The sequence below is a fragment of the Pseudorca crassidens genome, chromosome 3 (genome assembly GCF_039906515.1).
Source record: "Pseudorca crassidens isolate mPseCra1 chromosome 3, mPseCra1.hap1, whole genome shotgun sequence".
Classification (NCBI taxonomy): domain Eukaryota; kingdom Metazoa; phylum Chordata; class Mammalia; order Artiodactyla; family Delphinidae; genus Pseudorca; species Pseudorca crassidens.
Genome location: NC_090298.1, coordinates 176134718 through 176157637, shown reverse-complemented (window position 1 = coordinate 176157637; position 22920 = coordinate 176134718).

Below are 22920 nucleotides of genomic sequence, written 5' to 3'. Positions count from 1 at the left end.
TTAAGGGTAAAGGTGAGTTGGGGTGCTGCAGAAAACCAGAGATTGAAATGAGCACAGATAAATTTCCGTAAGCCAAATATGGAATAGACAAGAGCTACTCCTTGCTCAACGAAATGAACTCAACACCGCATATTAAACGCCTAAGAATGTACGTGACTAGTAAGTATCTTAAAACCTATGGATTGCTATGTCTCCGAAAGAGAATCAAGCATGTGTACAGGGGCATAAACGCAGCAGTGATAGGATTGGAGAGGTTCGGTGAGCAAATGAAGACCCTTTGAAGTCATATTGCATGGTACCCATTCCACGGGTTTCAACTACCCAGGTTTAAGGTATTCTTCCTTCAGCTAAAACATGCATGTGGAACCTAGAGTATGATCAACCATGTGATCGGGAGAAGTGTTCAAATATGTCTCAGTTTTCGTACCCTGGTACTCGGGTGCAACATTCCAGACGCTTTACTAACACTCTCCCGACTTGGAGAGTCAGTCCCTTTAACCTCCTGTTTGGCCCAGTTTGCAATTTCTGCGGAAGATGAACAGGAATAGCGAGAACCAATGAGAGACTAGCTGGAGGTGTCTGGACGGGCAAATTTAACTCTCATTTCCCACCAGGAAGAGGAATTAACCAAAGGCTCAGCGTGCCGTGCCGGAACCAGATTAGGGCCTGAAGCCATCCTGCGGTGTTGCGGCCAGCTCAAAAGAAAGCGAGTTGAAGAAAGGAGCTCAGGGGCACTGTAATTCACAAACCTGCAGACTTATAAATGACAGCTATCGTCCAAAAATATACTGAAGTAAGGCTGCCAAGAGGACTTGAAAGCAGGGCAGAATTGCAGGAAACCAATTTCAGGAGGTAGACTGGAATTGCACTGAAAGCATAGGAAAAGAGGCAGAACGTCCACAATGATACACTTGGCCAAAAAGGGCGTATGCGTTTTTTCCTGAATATATTCAGGAAAAAACGCATACGCCCTTTTTGGCCAACCAAGCAAGCTTGCAAAGGAAATCTGCACTACAATGAAGTCTCACTTCCCCGCGGTCAAAAGGGCCATCTGAAAAAAGTGTAAAATCCAGAAAGGCAGGACAGGCCATGGAGAACTGGGAGCCTTGTTATGCTGATGGGCGGGATGTAAATTGCCAACAGACACTGGGGAGAAGTGTATGGTGTTTCCTGAAACATCTAAAAAACAAAGCAACAGAGCCTAGGGCACTTCCACTTATGGTCCTATAGCTTAGGGAAATTAAAATCAAAAAGACACAGCCACCCCAAAGTTTGGGACGCCTCTGTTTACAAGAACCTCGTTTACAGTACAAGTACAACATCGCAGAAAGTGAAAAATGGATAAAGAAGTTGTGGTATTTACTTACAAAGCAATATCACTCAGCAATGAAATCTATGTCATCAGGCCCTTAGCAGCACAATGAGTGGATTCAGGTATGATGATTCTAACTGAAATAAGTCACACAGAAAAAGAAACATCATAAGATATCAGTAATACACGGAATGTAAACTTGGCTACACAGGAACTGAATTACAGAACAGAACAGGGTCTCAAATTTAGAAAACCAACTTATGCTTGCTTAAGGGGAAAGGTGAGTTGGGGTGCTGCATAAAACCAGAGATTGAAATGAGCACAGATAAAGTTCCTTAAGCCAAATATGGAATAGACAAGAGCTACTCCTTGCTCAACGAAATGGACTCAACACCCCATATTAAACGCCTAGGAATGTACCTGACTTGTAAGTATCTTAAAACCTATGGATTGCTATGTCTCCAAAAGAGAATGAAGCATGTGTACAGGGGCATAAACGCAGCAGTGATAGGATTGGAGAGGTTCGGTGAGCAAATGAAGACCCTTTGAAGTCATATTGCATGGTACCCATTACACGGGTCTCAACTCTCCAGGTTTAAGGTATTCTTCCTTCAGCTAAAACATGCATGTGGAACCCAGAGTATGATCAACCGTGTGAACGGGAGACGTGTTCAAATATGTCTCAGTTTTCCTCCCCTGGTACTCGGGTGCAACATTCCAGACGCTTTACTAACACTCTCCCCACTTGGAGAGTCAACGCCTTTAACCTCCTGTTTGGCCCAGTTTGCAAATTCTGCGGAAGATGAAAAGGAATAGGGAGAACCAATGAGAGACTAGCTGGAGGTGTCTGGACGGGCAAATTTAACTCTCATTTCCCACCAGGAAGAGGAAATAACCAAAGGCTCAGCGTGCCGTGCCGGAACCAGATTAGGGCCTGAAGCCATCCTGCGGTGTTGCGGCCAGCTCAAAAGAAAGCGAGTTGAAGAAAGGAGCTCAGGGGCACTGTAATTCACAAACCTGCAGACTTATAAATGACAGCTATCGTCCAAAAATATACTGAAGTAAGGCTGCCAAGAGGACTTGAAAGCGGGGCAGAATTGCAGGAAACCGATTTCAGGAGGTAGACTGGAATTGCATTGAAAATATAGGAAAAGAGGCAGAACGTCCACAATGATGCACTTGGCCAAAAAGGGCGTATGCGTTTTTTCCTGAATATATTCAGGAAAAGACGCATACGCCCATTTTGGCCAACCAAGCAAGCTTGCAAAGGAAATCTGCACTACAATGAAGTCTCACTTCCCCCCGGTCAAAAGGGCCATCTGAAAAAAGTGTAATATCCAAAAAGGCAGGACAGGCCATGGAGAACTGGGAGCCTTGTTATGCTGATGGGCGGGATGTAAATTGCCAACAGACACTCGGGAGAAGTGTATGGTGTTTCCTGAAACATCTAAAAAACAAAGCAACAGAGCCTAGGGCACTTCCACTTATGGTCCTATAGCTTAGGGAAATTAAAATCAAAAAGACACAGCCACCCCAAAGTTTGGGACGCCTCTGTTTACAAGAACCTCGTTTACAGTACAAGTTCAACATCGCAGAAAGTGAAAAATGGATAAAGAAGTTGTGGTATTTACTTACAAAGCAATATCACTCAGCAATGAAATCTATGTCATCAGGCCCTTAGCAGCACAATGAGTGGATTCAGGTATGATGATTCTAACTGAAATAAGTCACACAGAAAAAGAAACATCATAAGATATCAGTAATACACGGAATGTAAACTTGGCTACACAGGAACTGAATTACAGAACAGAACAGGGTCTCAAATTTAGAAAACCAACTTATGCTTGCTTAAGGGTAAAGGTGAGTTGGGGTGCTGCAGAAAACCAGAGATTGAAATGAGCACAGATAAATTTCCGTAAGCCAAATATGGAATAGACAAGAGCTACTCCTTGCTCAACGAAATGGACTCAACAGCGCATATTAAACGCCTAAGAATGTACCTGACTAGTAAGTATCTTAAAACCTATGGATTGCTATGTCTCCGAAAGAGAATCAAGCATGTGTACAGGGGCATAAACGCAGCAGTGATAGGATTGGAGAGGTTCGGTGAGCAAATGAAGACCCTTTGAAGTCATATTGCATGGTACCCATTCCACGGGTTTCAACTACCCAGGTTTAAGGTATTCTTCCTTCAGCTAAAACATGCATGTGGAACCTAGAGTATGATCAACCATGTGATCGGGAGAAGTGTTCAAATATGTCTCAGTTTTCGTACCCTGGTACTCGGGTGCAACATTCCAGACGCTTTACTAACACTCTCCCGACTTGGAGAGTCAGTCCCTTTAACCTCCTGTTTGGCCCAGTTTGCAATTTCTGCGGAAGATGAACAGGAATAGCGAGAACCAATGAGAGACTAGCTGGAGGTGTCTGGACGGGCAAATTTAACTCTCATTTCCCACCAGGAAGAGGAATTAACCAAAGGCTCAGCGTGCCGTGCCGGAACCAGATTAGGGCCTGAAGCCATCCTGCGGTGTTGCGGCCAGCTCAAAAGAAAGCGAGTTGAAGAAAGGAGCTCAGGGGCACTGTAATTCACAAACCTGCAGACTTATAAATGACAGCTATCGTCCAAAAATATACTGAAGTAAGGCTGCCAAGAGGACTTGAAAGCAGGGCAGAATTGCAGGAAACCAATTTCAGGAGGTAGACTGGAATTGCACTGAAAGCATAGGAAAAGAGGCAGAACGTCCACAATGATACACTTGGCCAAAAAGGGCGTATGCGTTTTTTCCTGAATATATTCAGGAAAAAACGCATACGCCCTTTTTGGCCAACCAAGCAAGCTTGCAAAGGAAATCTGCACTACAATGAAGTCTCACTTCCCCGCGGTCAAAAGGGCCATCTGAAAAAAGTGTAAAATCCAGAAAGGCAGGACAGGCCATGGAGAACTGGGAGCCTTGTTATGCTGATGGGCGGGATGTAAATTGCCAACAGACACTGGGGAGAAGTGTATGGTGTTTCCTGAAACATCTAAAAAACAAAGCAACAGAGCCTAGGGCACTTCCACTTATGGTCCTATAGCTTAGGGAAATTAAAATCAAAAAGACACAGCCACCCCAAAGTTTGGGACGCCTCTGTTTACAAGAACCTCGTTTACAGTACAAGTACAACATCGCAGAAAGTGAAAAATGGATAAAGAAGTTGTGGTATTTACTTACAAAGCAATATCACTCAGCAATGAAATCTATGTCATCAGGCCCTTAGCAGCACAATGAGTGGATTCAGGTATGATGATTCTAACTGAAATAAGTCACACAGAAAAAGAAACATCATAAGATATCAGTAATACACGGAATGTAAACTTGGCTACACAGGAACTGAATTACAGAACAGAACAGGGTCTCAAATTTAGAAAACCAACTTATGCTTGCTTAAGGGGAAAGGTGAGTTGGGGTGCTGCATAAAACCAGAGATTGAAATGAGCACAGATAAAGTTCCTTAAGCCAAATATGGAATAGACAAGAGCTACTCCTTGCTCAACGAAATGGACTCAACACCCCATATTAAACGCCTAGGAATGTACCTGACTTGTAAGTATCTTAAAACCTATGGATTGCTATGTCTCCAAAAGAGAATGAAGCATGTGTACAGGGGCATAAACGCAGCAGTGATAGGATTGGAGAGGTTCGGTGAGCAAATGAAGACCCTTTGAAGTCATATTGCATGGTACCCATTACACGGGTCTCAACTCTCCAGGTTTAAGGTATTCTTCCTTCAGCTAAAACATGCATGTGGAACCCAGAGTATGATCAACCGTGTGAACGGGAGACGTGTTCAAATATGTCTCAGTTTTCCTCCCCTGGTACTCGGGTGCAACATTCCAGACGCTTTACTAACACTCTCCCCACTTGGAGAGTCAACGCCTTTAACCTCCTGTTTGGCCCAGTTTGCAAATTCTGCGGAAGATGAAAAGGAATAGGGAGAACCAATGAGAGACTAGCTGGAGGTGTCTGGACGGGCAAATTTAACTCTCATTTCCCACCAGGAAGAGGAAATAACCAAAGGCTCAGCGTGCCGTGCCGGAACCAGATTAGGGCCTGAAGCCATCCTGCGGTGTTGCGGCCAGCTCAAAAGAAAGCGAGTTGAAGAAAGGAGCTCAGGGGCACTGTAATTCACAAACCTGCAGACTTATAAATGACAGCTATCGTCCAAAAATATACTGAAGTAAGGCTGCCAAGAGGACTTGAAAGCGGGGCAGAATTGCAGGAAACCGATTTCAGGAGGTAGACTGGAATTGCATTGAAAATATAGGAAAAGAGGCAGAACGTCCACAATGATGCACTTGGCCAAAAAGGGCGTATGCGTTTTTTCCTGAATATATTCAGGAAAAGACGCATACGCCCATTTTGGCCAACCAAGCAAGCTTGCAAAGGAAATCTGCACTACAATGAAGTCTCACTTCCCCCCGGTCAAAAGGGCCATCTGAAAAAAGTGTAATATCCAAAAAGGCAGGACAGGCCATGGAGAACTGGGAGCCTTGTTATGCTGATGGGCGGGATGTAAATTGCCAACAGACACTCGGGAGAAGTGTATGGTGTTTCCTGAAACATCTAAAAAACAAAGCAACAGAGCCTAGGGCACTTCCACTTATGGTCCTATAGCTTAGGGAAATTAAAATCAAAAAGACACAGCCACCCCAAAGTTTGGGACGCCTCTGTTTACAAGAACCTCGTTTACCGTACAAGTTCAATATCACAGAAAGTGAAAAATGGATACAGAACTTGTGGTACTTACGTACAATGCAGTAACACTCAGCAATGAAATCTATGTCATCAGGCCCTTAGCAGCACAATGAGTGGATTCAGGTATGATGATTCTAACTGAAATAAGTCACACAGAAAAAGAAACATCATAAGATATCAGTAATACACGGAATGTAAACTTGGCTACACAGGAACTGAATTACAGAACAGAACAGGGTCTCAAATTTAGAAAACCAACTTATGCTTGCTTAAGGGGAAAGGTGAGTTGGGGTGCTGCATAAAACCAGAGATTGAAATGAGCACAGATAAAGTTCCTTAAGCCAAATACGGAATAGACAAGAGCTACTCCTTGCTCAACGAAATGGACTCAACACCGCATATTAAACGCCTAAGAATGTACCTGACTACTAAGTATCTTAAAACCTATGGATTGCTATGTCTCTGAAAGAGAATCAAACATGTGTACAGGGGCATAAACGCAGCAGTGATAGGATTGGAGAGGTTCGGTGAGCAAATGAAGACCCTTTGAAGTCATATTGCATGGTACCCATTCCATGGGTTTCAAGTACCCAGGTTTAAGGTATTCTTCCTTCAGCTAAAACATGCATGTGGAACCTAGAGTATGATCAACCATGTGAACGGGAGACGTGTTCAAATATGTCTCAGTTTTCGTACCCTGGTACTCGGGTGCAACATTCCAGACGCTTTACTAAAACTCTCCCGACTTGGAGAGTCAGCGCCTTTAACCTCTTGTTTGGCCCAGTTTGCAATTTCTGCGGAAGATGAACAGGAATAGGGAGAACCAATGAGAGATGAGCTGGAGGTGTCTGGACGGGCAAATTTAATTCTCATTTCCCACCAGGAAGAGGAATTAACCAAAGGTTCAGCGTGCCGTGCCGGACACAGATTAGGGCCTGAAGACATCCTGCGGTGTTGCGGCCAGGTCACAAGAAAGCGAGTTGAAGAAAGGAGCTCAGGGACACTGTAATTCACAAACCTGCAGAGTTATAAATGACAGCTATCGTCCAAAAATATACTGAAGTAAGGCTGCCAAGAGGACTTGAAAGCGGGGCAGAATTGCAGGAAACCAATTTCAGGAGGTAGACTGGAATTGCATTGGAAGCATAGGAAAAGAGGCAGAACGTCCACAATGATGCACTTGGACAAAAAGGGCGTATGCGTTTTTTTCTGAATATATTCAGGAAGAAACGCATACGCCCGTTTTGGCCAACCAAGCAAGCTTGCAAAGGAAATCTGCACTACAATGAAGTCTCACTTCCCCCCGGTCAAAAGGGCCATCTGAAAAAAGTGTAAAATCCAGAAAGGCAGGACAGGCCATGGAGAACTGGGAGCCTTGTTATGCTGATGGGCGGGATGTAAATTGCCAACAGACACTCGGGAGAAGTGTATGGTGTTTCCTGAAACATCTAAAAAACAAAGCAACAGAGCCTAGGGCACTTCCACTTATGGTCCTATAGCTTAGGGAAATTAAAATCAAAAAGACACAGCCACCCCAAAGTTTGGGACGCCTCTGTTTACAAGAACCTCGTTTACAGTACAAGTTCAACATCGCAGAAAGTGAAAAATGGATAAAGAAGTTGTGGTATTTACTTACAAAGCAATATCACTCAGCAATGAAATCTATGTCATCAGGCCCGTAGCAGCATAATGAGTGGATTCAGGTATGATGATTCTAACTGAAATATGTCACACAGAAAAAGAAACATCATAAGATATCACTAATACACGGAATGTGAACTTGGCTACACATGAACTGAATTACAAAACAGAACAGGGTCTCAAGTTTAGAAAACCAACTTATGCTTCCTTAAGGGGGAAAGTGAGTTGGGGTGCTGCATAAAACCAGCGTTTGAAATTAGCACAGATACCATTCAATAAGCCAAATATGTAATAGACAAGACCTACCCCTTGCTCAACAAAATGGACTCAACAATGAGGTATCACCTCACACCTGATAGAATGGGCATCATGAGAAAATCTACAAACAAAAATGCTGGAAAGGGTGTGGAGAAAAGGAACCCTCTTCCACTATTGTTGGGAATATAAATTGATACAGTCACTACGGAGAACAATATGGAGTTTCTTAAGAAACTAACAATAGAATTACCATATGATACAGCAATCCCAGTACTGGACATATACCCAGACAAAACCATAAATCAAAACGAGACATTCACCGCAATGTTCATTGCATCACTATTTACAATATCGAGGTAATGGAAGCAACCTAAATGCCCACAGACAGACGAATGCATAAAGCTGTGGTACATATATAAAATGGAATATTACTAAGCCATGAAAAGGAATGAAATTGGGTCATTTGTAGAGACGTCGATGGATCTAGAGACTGTCATACAGAGTGAAGTAAGTCAGAAAGAGAAAAACAAATCTTGTATATTCATGCATATATGTGGAACCTAGAAAAACTGTACAGATTAACCATTTTGCAAGGCATAAATAGAGCAACAGATGTAGACAACAAATGTATGGACAACAAGGGGGGAAAGCTGTTGGGGGGGTGGTGGTGGGAGGAGTTGAGAGACTGGGATTGGCATGTATACATTTATATGTATAAAATAGATAACCAATAAGAACCTGCTGTATAAAAATATAAAATAAAATTCAAAATTAAAAAGAAATAAAATTTAAAAAATAAAACAGAAAAAACAATTATTCCCTTCACATACATGTATTTATATGAATAAATTATTTCCATGCTTATATCTGTAAATACAAAAAAGAGGAATAAAATCTACCTTGAACCAAAAACGAAAAAGAGAAAAAAAAACACAGAACCCACCAGTTCCACAGAGGAAAACCGTATCAGGGCACTTGCTCCAGTTGTAAACAATTCTGAAGTTGGCCAGTGGTGGGGAATCGTCTCCCATTCAGCCAGCAGCCCCCACGCAACAAGCGTCCTCATTGCAAAGCTGGGGCACCGTGCCGAGGCATCTGTGAGTAAACGGGAGGTGAGCCCCAGGCCAGTTGCTGCTGAACTATTCCCACCCGTCCCAGGTAAAACACCTGAATATATACAAGGACTTGAAAGCCTAGAGGAAGGGCCATAGAGCCACACGAGTGACAGCATGCCGGCCGACTTGGTGCCTGCAGGCCAGCCAGGATGGTCCTGGCCCTGGGTGCTCTTCTGGAAGATTTCCATTTCCCTGACTGAGATACCCGTCCTGTCCCTGCCCCCACTGCTTTTTTCCTTCCTCACCTCTGCCCAGGGAGAAATTCCAGCAGCAGGTATGGGTGACACATCCTCTTCTTTAGCAGGTGGCAGCCTGGCAACTGCTGCAGAAAGTCCAGCAGAGCCCCACTCACACTGGGCCACCCACAAAGCCGTGGCCTCTCACTCCCTCCCACCAGCCCAGCCCCGAGACTGCTGACAGGGCAGAGAAAATGGCGTCAGGCACGGCTGCAGGGGCTCTTGCTGCCTGGAGTGGTATTTATATTGATCTCAACCCAGGCACACCTGGGGAGGGCTGGCCCGCACGGTAAGGCTGCCCAGGTCAGCCAATCATCACCCCTCAGGGGCTCACAGTTGCAGAAAATGGAACTTGCTGAACCGGCCAGGTCCAAGGAACAGGTGTGGGCTCCTGAGAGTCAGGATAGACAAGGGGCTGCAGCTTTGGCTTGTTTTCTAATCATTTTATCTGGCCCATGAGTGGGAGACAACTTCAAGAAAACCCTCTCGTTATGAGAGGAACCCAGGAGTCAGGGAGAGGAGGGGTGGGTGGTGGTTGGAGACAGAGGCCTGGTGCCCCGGGTGCAGTGGAAGTCTCTGGAAGACCAGGTGGAGGGAGGCCGCACAGAGTGATGCCCAGGGTCACAGACCTGTCGCAGCTGCTGTTTGTTAGTTCAAGTCCTGCTCTGAGGTGCTCTGTGCCAGCTCTGAGCGACAGGTGAGCTGGGGGTGCTCTGCAATGAGGGCTATGTGCACGGTTCCTGTGTGCCCAGCCCTGCCATGGTACCTGCAAGGGTAGCTCTGTATCCTGGGAAGGGCCTGACCACGAGAGCCCCGTGGGCTGGGGTGGGGGTGGGGTACCTGCCCAGGTGAGCTCCATATTCTGGGATTGGTCTGACCACGAGAGCCCCATGGGCTGCTGGGGACCTGGTAAAGGATGTCAGGACAGTCAGTGAAGCCACCGAGGATATACCTCCAGTTGCTCCTAATTCCTACACCCTGCTGGTCATTCTACCAACCACCAGGACATGGTATTCTGTATTAGTCTTCAATGATGCCTTCTTTTGTATTCCATTAGTCCCAGAGTCACAAGAAATTTTGGCTTGTGAGTGGCAGGACTCAACATACAACTAAAACAATACTTCCGGGCCGTCTTGCCCCAAGGGTGCAAAAATTCCCACACCATCTTTGGGGAAAGCTTAGCTAAAGACCTAAAAGTTCTACCTCTGGAAAAGGAAAACCTCCTTCAGTACGCAGATGACATTCTGATCGCCAGCCCTACTAAGGAGGCCTCTGAACTACCAAGCCAATAAAGGATAGAAGTTGTCCAAGAAAAAGCTCAAATATCACAGACTGCGGTGACCTGCCTGGGCTTCATTCTCACAGAAGGTCGGAGAAGCCCATCCCAGGAAAGGGAAGAAACCATTTGCAGCCTTACCCCTTTCTAAAACTAGAAGACAGCTTAGGGGTTCCTGGGGAGGCCAGGGTTTGCTGCTTCTGGATCCCTAACTACAGTCTACTAGCTGGGCCTCTATATGAAACACTGAAAGGAAAAGATGATGATCCTTTTGAATAGAATCCAGAAGTGGCCTTTCAAGAATGGAAAGAGCAGTCAATTCAGACCCTTGCCCTGGAACTCCCTAATTTAGCTAAACCCTTTGACCTTTACATTCCCGGTGAAAGGTGAATCGCCATTGGAGAATTAGTGCAAAAACTGGGACCACTTGAAATGGAACAATGCAAGAATGCCATCCAGGTAGGATAAACTACGGTCACCAAGGGGCTTGGCCCACTGCCGCATCTGGCCAAGATACTGGCGGTATCTAAAAACCTGGAAATCAGCAGCCCAAAAGGCCACCTCCTTCCTAAGGGAAAAGGACCCCACGTGGTGATCCTAACCACCAACGATGCCCTGAAGTTGCAGGGTTCGCTCCGTGGGCACACCGACCTCGAGTGAGGAGGCCCTCCAACTCCAACATCCAGAGAGATAACCGGGGGCAACAGGGCACCATGACGACTCGTGTGAACATCACTTGACCTGGAGTTTCTCTCATAAAACAATAAGAGTGTGTCCCAAAAGAGTAGACTACTGCTTGCAGGACTTACTGCACCCAGAGGGGAGCTAATAATCTTGGTGGGGGAACCGTATATCACACTGTCACCATAGAAAAGCCTACAGACACCGTGATGATGGTGGCCAATAAGACCGGCTGGACTCCTGTTTACTTCAAAAGGCTGTTGACTCAGTGGTCATCATGGTCCTTGATCACCACTGACCCTGGACTGTCTGGGAGTTGAGCGGGCAGGGCTCTGACACCTGGTGCTGTTTGTACGTTAATTCAGGGGCCTAATTGAAGAAAGCGCAGACTACTGGTCAGAGCATCTAGGCTGGCAGAAACGGTCAGCCTAAGGTGGCCGAACAAATGTGGGGCGGGGTGAAACCGGCCCCCACAGCGTCTCTGCACATCTCTTTCCTGGACCCTTAAAGGTCATTAGAATCTATAACACTTCCAATGCTGGTGCTCAGGTGGACGAGCAGGGAGGCAGGGGGCCTGGGGACAATCAACGTCACCTGGAGGCTGCTGGGGAGAAGCTCTGACCCTCGCCCCCGGGTATTAGGGCTCCCAACTCAGCACTCAGCAGTTACAGAAGAAGTGTCTGCACCCTCAGCACTCCAAGAATGAGGAACGGGACAAAAGGCAGAGGAGGGGTTTGTCCCCAGCAAAGCCCATTAAAAATCCCTGGGAGATAAAAATAGAATCTGGGCAATAAAGTCAAGTCTAACCTTTTTTATCCTTTGTGCTTTGTCTAATTTCACGTGCTCCTAGGGTCCCGCATGCAGAGGTTCCACACCCGGCACTTCAGACCAGATTTCCTAGTGCAGAATGGCTGGGTCGACACCTCAGCTCCTGGGGCCCAGTGCAGACTCCGCGATATAGAGCCTGAGCTGCAGCCAACCTGGCCCTCGAGAGCTCCGCCCCCTCCCTCCCACTGACTCTGACAGGATCTCTACACAGCAGCCCAGCCCACAGCCCACGGGGTAGTGCATGCTCTCACCTCTCCATTCTCTGATCAAAATATAAAGTTTCCTTTGCTTGTGAACCAAACTCAGTCTCGATCTGTTGGCCCCAATGACACTGGGCAGGGGGACACTTGTTGGGGTCCACTCTGGAGGATCAGTAACAGAAATTGAGACTATTGTAACCTCAATGAACAGATGTGTGAGCCAAACTGTAGTTAACATAGAACAGTGTATAAGGCTCGGGTAAAATAAGATGTTTCTAACACTTCCATTTGATATTTCCATCACTTTATTATAAGCAAGTTCAGTGAAAAGGTTTGTCTTATTTGTCAGGTCAATATTAGAGAAACGAAGTGATTTCTTTCCAAGGATGTACATCTAATAATCTTGGTTAAAGCTTCAATCTTGTTTTAAATGCTTTTCCATTGAAAATGATACCTCTCTTTCAGCTCCCCCATTTCTGAGAAGTATAAAATCTTATAATTTATTATTACCAAAGGGGAAAGGTGGGAGGAGGGATAAATTAACAGTTTGGGATTAACACATACACACTGCTATGTATAAAATAGATCATCAACAAGGAACTACTGTATAGCACAGGGAACTACACTCAACATTTTGCAATAACCTATAAGGGGAAATAATCTGAAAAAGAATAGATATTTTTATTGACATCATCTATCAATGACAGTTAAAGTGTAACCTAAGGGAAGCTGGTGGTGAGTGCTTCTGACCCTGAAGACTTCAATCATCTAAAGTTTGGACTCTGCCTACTTCCCAAGGCCCTTAATGAACATATGTGTAGCCGTAGCTTAAAAAATTCCCCAGTTTGGGTTTCGGGGAGACACTGATTTTGAAAAAGCCCTGGTGTTCTCCTTACATGAATGGGACTCTTCCTACTGCTAAAACATGTCTGTCACACCCAGAGGATGGTATACCGTCTGATCGGGAAGAGTTTGGAAAAGGCATCTCCTCTCCTCATCTCCTGGTGCTCGGGTTCACCCCTCCAGCGTCTTTACTAACAGTCTCCCCACTTGGAGATGTCAGCACTGTCAACATCCTGTTGCGTACAGTTTGGAATTTGTCCAGAGGATGAAGCGGAAGGATGAGGAACAATGAGAGACAAGTCCTAGGTGTTCAGACAGGCACATGTCACTCTAATTTCCAATCAGGAAGACGAATTGACCAAAGGCTAGGGTTGCCCATGGAAACAGTATAGGGCTTGAGGAAATCCCGCTGCTTTGTGGCCAGTTCCCATAAACACAAGTTGAACAATGGAACTCAGGGGCAGTAAAATTCACAAAACTGCAGAGTTGAAAATATCCATCACTGAAAAATGTCTTGAGGAAAGTCAGAGAAAAGGACTTGTAAGCAAGGGAGAATGGCAGGAAAGGGATTTGAGGAGGTAGAAAGGACTCGCCATTAAGCACAAGAAAAGGAGCTGAACATTGCCAACATTGCAGTTGGCCAAAAAGGGTGTATGCGTTTTTTTCTGTATATATTCAAGAAAAGGGCATACACTTTTTTAGCCAACCAAACAGGTGGGCACTGGAAGTCAATACTACAAAAGATATCACTTCGCATCAGTCAGAAGAGCCATCCTCATAAAGCGTAAACAACAGAAATGCAGGACAGGGCAAGGAGAAGAGGGAGCCCTGTGAGACTTATAGTGGAAATGTATATTGCCAACGGCCATTCTGGAGAAGTGTATTGTGTTTACTAAAGCATCTAAAAAATGAGCTACAGAGCATAGGGCACTTGCACTCATGGGCGTATATCTTGAGAAAAACAAAAATCGAGAGGACACAGGCACCCCAATGTTTACCCCCTCTCTGTTTAAAAGATCCTCAACTAGGATATAACTTAAATGTCTCTGGAGGGAAAAAATGGGTAGAGATGTGGTACTTAGGTAGAGTGGAATATTATTCAGCCTGGAAATCAATGAAATATGGCCAGTTGTAACAACTCCGGAGGAGTTACGTATGATCTTTCTAAGTGACAGAATTCAAAAAGAAAAAGACACATATCATAAGATATCACTTAAAGGTGGAATCCAAAATGGCTACACATGAAATAAATTACAAAACAAAAACATAGTCAAATATGTAGAAAACACGCATAAGGCTGCTAAACGGGAAAGGTGGGGAGGGGTGAGGCATCACCCAGGAGGTTGAAATTAGCAAAGATACCATTCCAAATACCAAACTGATAATCAACAAGGCCTACACGGTAGCTAAAAGAACTGCACTCAGCACACTCAAGTCACCGGAAAAGAATATATACGACTGGTAAGAATCTGAAAAAGAATTTACTGATGTCTCTCTGTACGTGAATCAAGTGGATGTACAGCAGCAAGAAACAGAGCTTTGAAAATCAGCTGTAACCAATATAGTAATAAATTGAAAAAAATAAACGACAGAGAGACAGAGAAAACCTCTTACAACTTTTCCTCAGGGCCGGTGATGCAACATGGATTGAACACATCTAGACCCACAGCAGGATGAGACATAAGGCTGGAAACTGTTTGCGCTAAGAGAAATGTGAGGTTGGGTGAGGAAATGCACACCCTTTAAAGTAATACTACCTGGTACCCATTCAATGGGTCCCAAATATGCAGGTTCAAGGGATCTTCCTACAGCTAAAACATGTATGGAAAACCCAGAGGACTGTACACCATGTGATCGGGAGATGTGTCTAAAATGCAGCTCATTTATCCTCTCCTGGTGCTCCTGTTCACCATTCCAGCCACGTTACTTAGAATCTCCCCACTTGGAGAATCAGCACATTTCAACTTCTGTTTCACACATTTTGCAAATTGTGAGGAGGATGAACGGGGAACCAATGAGAGAATAGTTGTAGGGGTTTGGACGGGCACATATCACTCTAATTTCCCATTAAGAATAAGAATTGAAAAAAGGCTCAGCCCGCCTCGCCCAAGCCAAAATAGGGCCTGAAGCAATCCTGCGGGTTTGAGGCCAGCTCACAAAAGAGCAACTTAAAAAATGGAGCTCAGGGTCACTGCAATTCACAAACCTGCAGAGTTATAAATGAAAACTAACGTCCAAAAATATGTTGAGGTAAGGCAAAGAAGAGGATCTGAATGCAAGACAGAATTGCAAGAAACAGATTTCAAGAGATAGATTGGACTCGTCTTTAAAGCACATGAAAAGCGGCAGAATTTCGACAATGATGCAGTTGGCCCAAAAGGGCGTATGCGTTTTTTCCTGATTATATCCAGGAAAAAACGCATACGCACTTTATGGGCAACGAAGCAAGCAAGCAATGCAAATGTGCACAACAAAGAAGTCTCATTTCCCACTGGTCAAAAGGGCCATCCTAAAAAATTGTAAAAACCAGAAATGCAGGACAGGCCATGGAGAACAGGGAGCCTTTATACGCTGATGGGCAGTGTGTGAACTGCCGAGAGCCACTCTGGAGAAGTGTATGGTGGTTCCTAAATCATCTAAAAAACAGAGCTACAGAGCATAGGACACTTCCAATCATGGGAGTATATCTAGGGAAATCTAAAAATCAACAAGACACAAGCACACCACAGTTTAGGGCTACTCTGTTTACAAGAACCTCAACTTCAGTATACCTTAAATATCCCAGGAAAGAGAACAATGGATAAAGAAGATGTGGTACTTATGTACAATGGAATATCTCTTCACCATGAAATCAATGTAATAAGGCTAGTAGAAGGATAAAGAGTGGATTTAGGTCCGATAATACTACTTGAAATAAGTCAAACAGAAAAAGAAACATATCATAAGATATCACTTATAGAGGGAGGGTAAATATGGCTGCACAAGAAATGAATTACAGAACAGAACAGTGTCTCACATTTAGAAAACACACTTATTTCAGCTTAAGGGGAAAGGAGAGGTGGGGTGATGCATAAAACCAGAGTTTGAAATTAGCACAGATACCGTTCAATAAACCAAATAGATATTAGACAAGATCTACACCTTGCTCAATGAACTGGCCTCAACACACCCTATACACCGCAGAGAAATATATCTGAGTAATAAGAATCTTAAAACCCATGTATTGATATATCTCCATAAGGGAATCAAGTGTGTGCAGAGTGGCACAAACACAGCAGTGAAAATGAGCTAAACCCCATTATAGAAATAAATTTTAAAAACAAAACGCAGAAACAATGAAAGAGAGAAAAATTCTTACAAAATTCGCTCAGGGGCTGTGATGCAACCTGGATTGACCACATATAAACCCACAGCTGGATAAGACATAAGGCTGGACACTTGGGGCTGAGAGGATTGATGAGCTTTGGTGAGCAACTGCCAAAAGTTTAATGCAATACTTCATGCTACTCATTCCAAGGGTCCCAACACTCCAGGTTGAAGGGAATCTTCCTACAGCTAAACCATGCTTGGGAAACCCAGCGACTGGTATACCATATGATCGGGAAAGGTTTCTAAAACGCACCTCATTTTTCCTCTCCTGGGGCTCCGGATCGACATTCCAGCCGCTTTACCAAAAATATCCCCACATGGAGAGTCAATGCCTTTAAGTTCTGGTATCGCACAGTCTGCAGTTAGTGCGGAGGATGAATGGGAATAGGGGGAACCAGTGAGAAACTAGCTGTAGCGGTTTCAATGGGCACATGTCACTCTAAATTCACATCAGTAAGAAGAATAAACCAAAGGCACAGCAAGGTGCCCCAGAAGAAGAATAGGGCCTGAAGGAATCCTGTGGTTATGAGGCAAGATCACAAAAATAAGAGCTGAAAAATGGAGCTAAGGGCCACTGCAATTCAAAAACCTGCAGAGTTATAAAGGCCAACTATTTTCAAAAAATATATTGAGGTAAGGCTATGAAGAGGCATTGAAAGCAAGGCAGAATTGCAGGAAAACGATTTCAGGAGGTAGACTGGAATTGCATTTAAAGCATAGGAAAAGAGGCAGAACGTCCACAATGATTCACTTGGCCAAAAAGGGCGTATGCCTTTTTTCCTGAATTTATTCAGGAAAAAAGGCATACGCCCTTTTTGGCCAACCAAGCAAGCTTGCAAAGGAAATCTGCACTACAATGAAGTCTCACTTCCCCCTGGTCAAAATGGCCATCTGAAAAAAGTGTAAAATCCAGAAAGGCAGGACAGGCCATGGAGAACTGGGAGCCTTGTTATGCTGATGGGCGGGATGTGTATGGTGTTTCCTGAAACATCTAAAAAACAAAGCAACAGAGCCTAGGGCACTTCCACTTATGGTCCTATAGCTTAGGGAAATTAAAATCAAAAAGACACAGCCACCCCAAAATTTGGGACGCCTCTGTTTACAAGAACCTCGTTAACCGTACAAGTTGAATATCACAGAAAGTGAAAAATGGATAAAGAACTTGTGGTACTTACGTACAATGCAGTATCACTCAGCAATGAAATCTATGTCATCAGGCCCGCAGCAGCATAATGAGTGGATACAGGTACGATGATTCTAACTGAAATAAGACACACAGAAAAAGAAACATCATAAGATATCACTAATACACGGAATGTAAACTTGGCTACACAGGAACTGAATTACAGAACAGAACAGGGTCTCAAATTTAGAAAACCAACTTATGCTTGCTTAAGGGGAAAGGTGAGTTGGGGTGCTGTATAAAACCAGAGATTGAAATGAGCACAGATAAAGTTCCTTAAGCCAAATATGGAATAGACAAGAGCTACTCCTTGCTCAACGAAATGGACTCAACACCCCATATTAAACGCCTAAGAATGTACCTGACTAGTAAGTATCTTAAAACCTATGGATTGCTATGTCTCCAAAAGAGAATCAAGCATGTGTACAGGGGCATAAACGCAGCAGTGATAGTATTGGAGAGGTTCAGTGAGCAAATGAAGACCCTTTGAAGTCATATTGCATGGTACCAATTCCACGGGTCTCAACTCTCCAGGTTTAAGGTATTCTTCCTTCAGCTAAAACATGCATGTGGAACACAGAGTATGATCAACCGTGTGAACGGGAGACATGTTCAAATATGTCTCAGTTTTCCTCCCCTGGTACTCGGGTGCAACATTCCAGATGCTTTACTAACACTCTCCCCACTTGGAGAGTCAGCGCCTTTAACCTCCTGTTTGGCCCAGTTTGCAATTTCTGTGGAAGATGAACAGAAATAGGGAGAACCAATGAGAGACTAGCTGGAGGTGTCTGGACGGGCAAATTTAACTCTCATTTCCCACCAGGAAGAGGAAATAACCAAAGGCTCAGCATGCCGTGCCGGAACCAGATTAGGGCCTGAAGCCATACTGCGGTGTTGCGGCCAGCTCACAAGAAAGCGAGTTGAAGAAAGGAGCTCAGGGGCACTGTAATTCACAAACCTGCAGAGTTATAAATGACAGCTATCGTCCAAAAATATACTGAAGTAAGGCTGCCAAGAGGACTTGAAAGCGGGGCAGAATTGCAGGAAACCGATTTCAGGAGGTAGACTGGAATTGCATTGAAAGCATAGGAAAAGAGGCAGAACGTCCACAATGATGCACTTGGCCAAAAAGGGCGTATGCGTTTTTTCCTGAATATATTCAGGAAAAAACGCATACGCCCTTTTTGGCCAAGGAAGCAAGCTTGCAAAGGAAATCTGCACTACAATGAAGTCTCACTTCCCCCCGGTCAAAAGGGCCATCTGAAAAAAGTGTAAAATCCAGAAAGGCAGGACAGGCCATGGAGAACTGGGAGCCTTGTTATGCTGATGGGCGGGATGTAAATTGCCAACAGACACTCAGGAGAAGTGTATGGTTTTTCCTGAAACATCTAAAAAACAAAGCAACAGAGCCTAGGGCACTTCCACTTATGGTCCTATAGCTTAGGGAAATTAAAATCAAAAAGACACAGCCACCCCAAAGTTTGGGACGCCTCTGTTTACAAGAACCTCGTTTACAGTACAAGTTCAACATCGCAGAAAGTGAAAAATGGATAAAGAAGTTGTGGTATTTACTTACAAAGCAATATCACTCAGCAATGAAATCTATGTCATCAGGCCCTTAGCAGCACAATGAGTGGATTCAGGTATGATGATTCTAACTGAAATAAGTCACACAGAAAAAGAAACATCATAAGATATCAGTAATACACGGAATGTAAACTTGGCTACACAGGAACTGAATTACAAAACAGAACAGGGTCTCAAATTTAGAAAACCAACTTATGCTTGCTTAATGGGAAAGGTGAGTTGGGGTGCTGCATAAAACCAGAGATTGAAATGAGCACAGATAAAGTTCCTTAAGCCAAATATGTAATAGACAAGAGCTACTCCTTGCTCAACGAAATGGACTCAACACCCCATATTAAATGCCTAAGAATGTACCTGACTAGTAATTATCTTAAAACCTATGGATTGCTATGTCTCCGAAAGGGAATCAAGCGTGTGTACAGGGGCATAAATGCAGCAGTGATAGGATTGGAGAGGTTTGGTGAGCAAATGAAGACCCTTTGAAATCATATTGCATGGTACTCATTCCACGGGTCTCAACTCTCCAGGTTTCAGGGATTCTTCCTTCAGCTAAAACATGCATGTGGAACCCAGAGTATGATCAACCATGTGATCGGGAGACGTGTTCAAATATGTCTCAGTTTTCGTCCCCTGGTACTCGGGTGCAACATTCCAGACGCTTTACTAACACTCTCCCGACTTGGAGAGTCAGTGCCTTTAACCTCCTGTTTGGCCCTGTTTTCAATTTCAGTGGAAGATGAACAGGAATAGGGAGAACCAATGAGAGACAAGCTGGAGGTTTCTGGACGGGCAAATTTAACTCTCATTTCCCACCAAGGACAGGAATTAACCAAAGGCTCAGCGTGCCGTGCTGGAACCAGATTAGGGCCTGAAGCAATCCTGCGGTGTTGCGGCCAGCTCACAAGAAAGCGAGATGAAGAACGGAGCTCAGGGGCACAGGAATTCACAAATCTGCAGAGTTATAAATGACAGCAATCGTCCAAAAATATACTGAAGTAAGGCTGCCAAGAGGACTTGAAAGCGGGGCAGAATTGCAGGAAACCGATTTCAGGAGGTAGACTGGAATTGCATTTTAAGCATAGGAAAAGAGGCAGAACGTCCACAATGATGCACTTGGCCAAAAAGTGCGTATGCGTTTTTTCCTGAATCAGGAAAAAACGCATACGCACTTTTTGGCCAACCAAGCAAGCTTGCAAAGGAAATCTGCACTACAATGAAGTCTCACTTCCCCCGGTCAGAAGGGCCATCTGAAAAAAGTGTAAAATCCAGAAAGGCAGGACAGGCCATGGAGAACTGGGAGCCTTGTTATGCTGATGGGCGGGATGTAAATTGCCAACAGCCACTCGGGAGAAGTGTATGGTGTTTCCTGAAACATCTAAAAAACAAAGCAACAGAGCCTAGGGCACTTCCACTTATGGTCCTATAGCTTAGGGAAATTAAAATCAAAAAGACACAGCCACCCCACAGTTTGGGACAGCTCTGTTTACAAGAACCTCGTTTACGGTACAAGTTCAATATCGCAGAAAGTGAAAAATGGATAAAGAAGTTGTGGTACTTATGTACAATGCAAAATCACTCAGCCATGAAATCTATGTCATCAGGCCCGTAGCAGCATAATGAGTGGATTCAGGTATGATGATTCTAACTGAAATATGTCACACAGAAAAAGAAACATCATAAGATATCACTAATACATGGAATGTGAACTTGGCTACACATGAACTGAATTACAAAACAGAACAGGGTCTCAAGTTTAGAAAACCAACTTATGCTTCCTTAAGGGGGAAAGTGAGTTGGGGTGCTGCATAAAACCAGAGTTTGAAATTAGCACAGATACCATTCAATAAGCCAAATATGTAATAGACAAGACCTACCCCTTGCTCAACAAAGTGGACTCAACAATGAGGTATCACCTCACACCTGATAGAATGGGCATCATGAGAAAATCTACAAACAAAAATGCTGGAAAGGGTGTGGAGAAAAGGAACCCTCTTCCACTATTGTTGGGAATATAAATTGATACAGTCACTACGGAGAACAATATGGAGTTTCTTAAGAAACTAACAATAGAATTACCATATGATACAGCAATCCCAGTACTGGACATATACCCAGACAAAACCATAAATCAAAACGAGACATTCACCGCAATGTTCATTGCATCACTATTTACAATATCGAGGTAATGGAAGCAACCTAAATGCCCACAGACAGACGAATGCATAAAGCTGTGGTACATATATAAAATGGAATATTACTAAGCCATGAAAAGGAATGAAATTGGGTCATTTGTAGAGACGTCGATGGATCTAGAGACTGTCATACAGAGTGAAGTAAGTCAGAAAGAGAAAAACAAATCTTGTATATTCATGCATATATGTGGAACCTAGAAAAACTGTACAGATTAACCATTTTGCAAGGCATAAATAGAGCAACAGATGTAGACAACAAATGTATGGACAACAAGGGGGGAAAGCTGTTGGGGGGGTGGTGGTGGGAGGAGTTGAGAGACTGGGATTGGCATGTATACATTTATATGTATAAAATAGATAACCAATAAGAACCTGCTGTATAAAAATATAAAATAAAATTCAAAATTAAAAAGAAATAAAATTTAAAAAATAAAACAGAAAAAACAATTATTCCCTTCACATACATGTATTTATATGAATAAATTATTTCCATGCTTATATCTGTAAATACAAAAAAGAGGAATAAAATCTACCTTGAACCAAAAACGAAAAAGAGAAAAAAAACACAGAACCCACCAGTTCCACAGAGGAAAACCGTATCAGGGCACTTGCTCCAGTTGTAAACAATTCTGAAGTTGGCCAGTGGTGGGGAATCGTCTCCCATTCAGCCAGCAGCCCCCACGCAACAAGCGTCCTCATTGCAAAGCTGGGGCACCGTGCCGAGGCATCTGTGAGTAAACGTGAGCTGAGCCCCAGGCCAGTTGCTGCTGAACTATTCCCACCCGTCCCAGGTAAAACACCTGAATATATACAAGGACTTGAAAGCCTAGAGGAAGGGCCATAGAGCCACATGAGTGACAGCATGCCGGCCGACTTGGTGCCTGCAGGCCAGCCAGGATGGTCCTGGCCCTGGGTGCTCTTCTGGAAGATTTCCATTTCCCTGACTGAGATACCCGTCCTGTCCCTGCCCCCACTGCTTTTTTCCTTCCTCACCTCTGCCCAGGGAGAAATTCCAGCAGCAGGTATGGGTGACACATCCTCTTCTTTAGCAGGTGGCAGCCTGGCAACTGCTGCAGAAAGTCCAGCAGAGCCCCACTCACACTGGGCCACCCACAAAGCCGTGGCCTCTCACTCCCTCCCACCAGCCCAGCCCCGAGACTGCTGACAGGGCAGAGAAAATGGCGTCAGGCACGGCTGCAGGGGCTCTTGCTGCCTGGAGTGGTATTTATATTGATCTCAACCCAGGCACACCTGGGGAGGGCTGGCCCGCACGGTAAGGCTGCCCAGGTCAGCCAATCATCACCCCTCAGGGGCTCACAGTTGCAGAAAATGGAACTTGCTGAACCGGCCAGGTCCAAGGAACAGGTGTGGGCTCCTGAGAGTCAGGATAGACAAGGGGCTGCAGCTTTGGCTTGTTTTCTAATCATTTTATCTGGCCCATGAGTGGGAGACAACTTCAA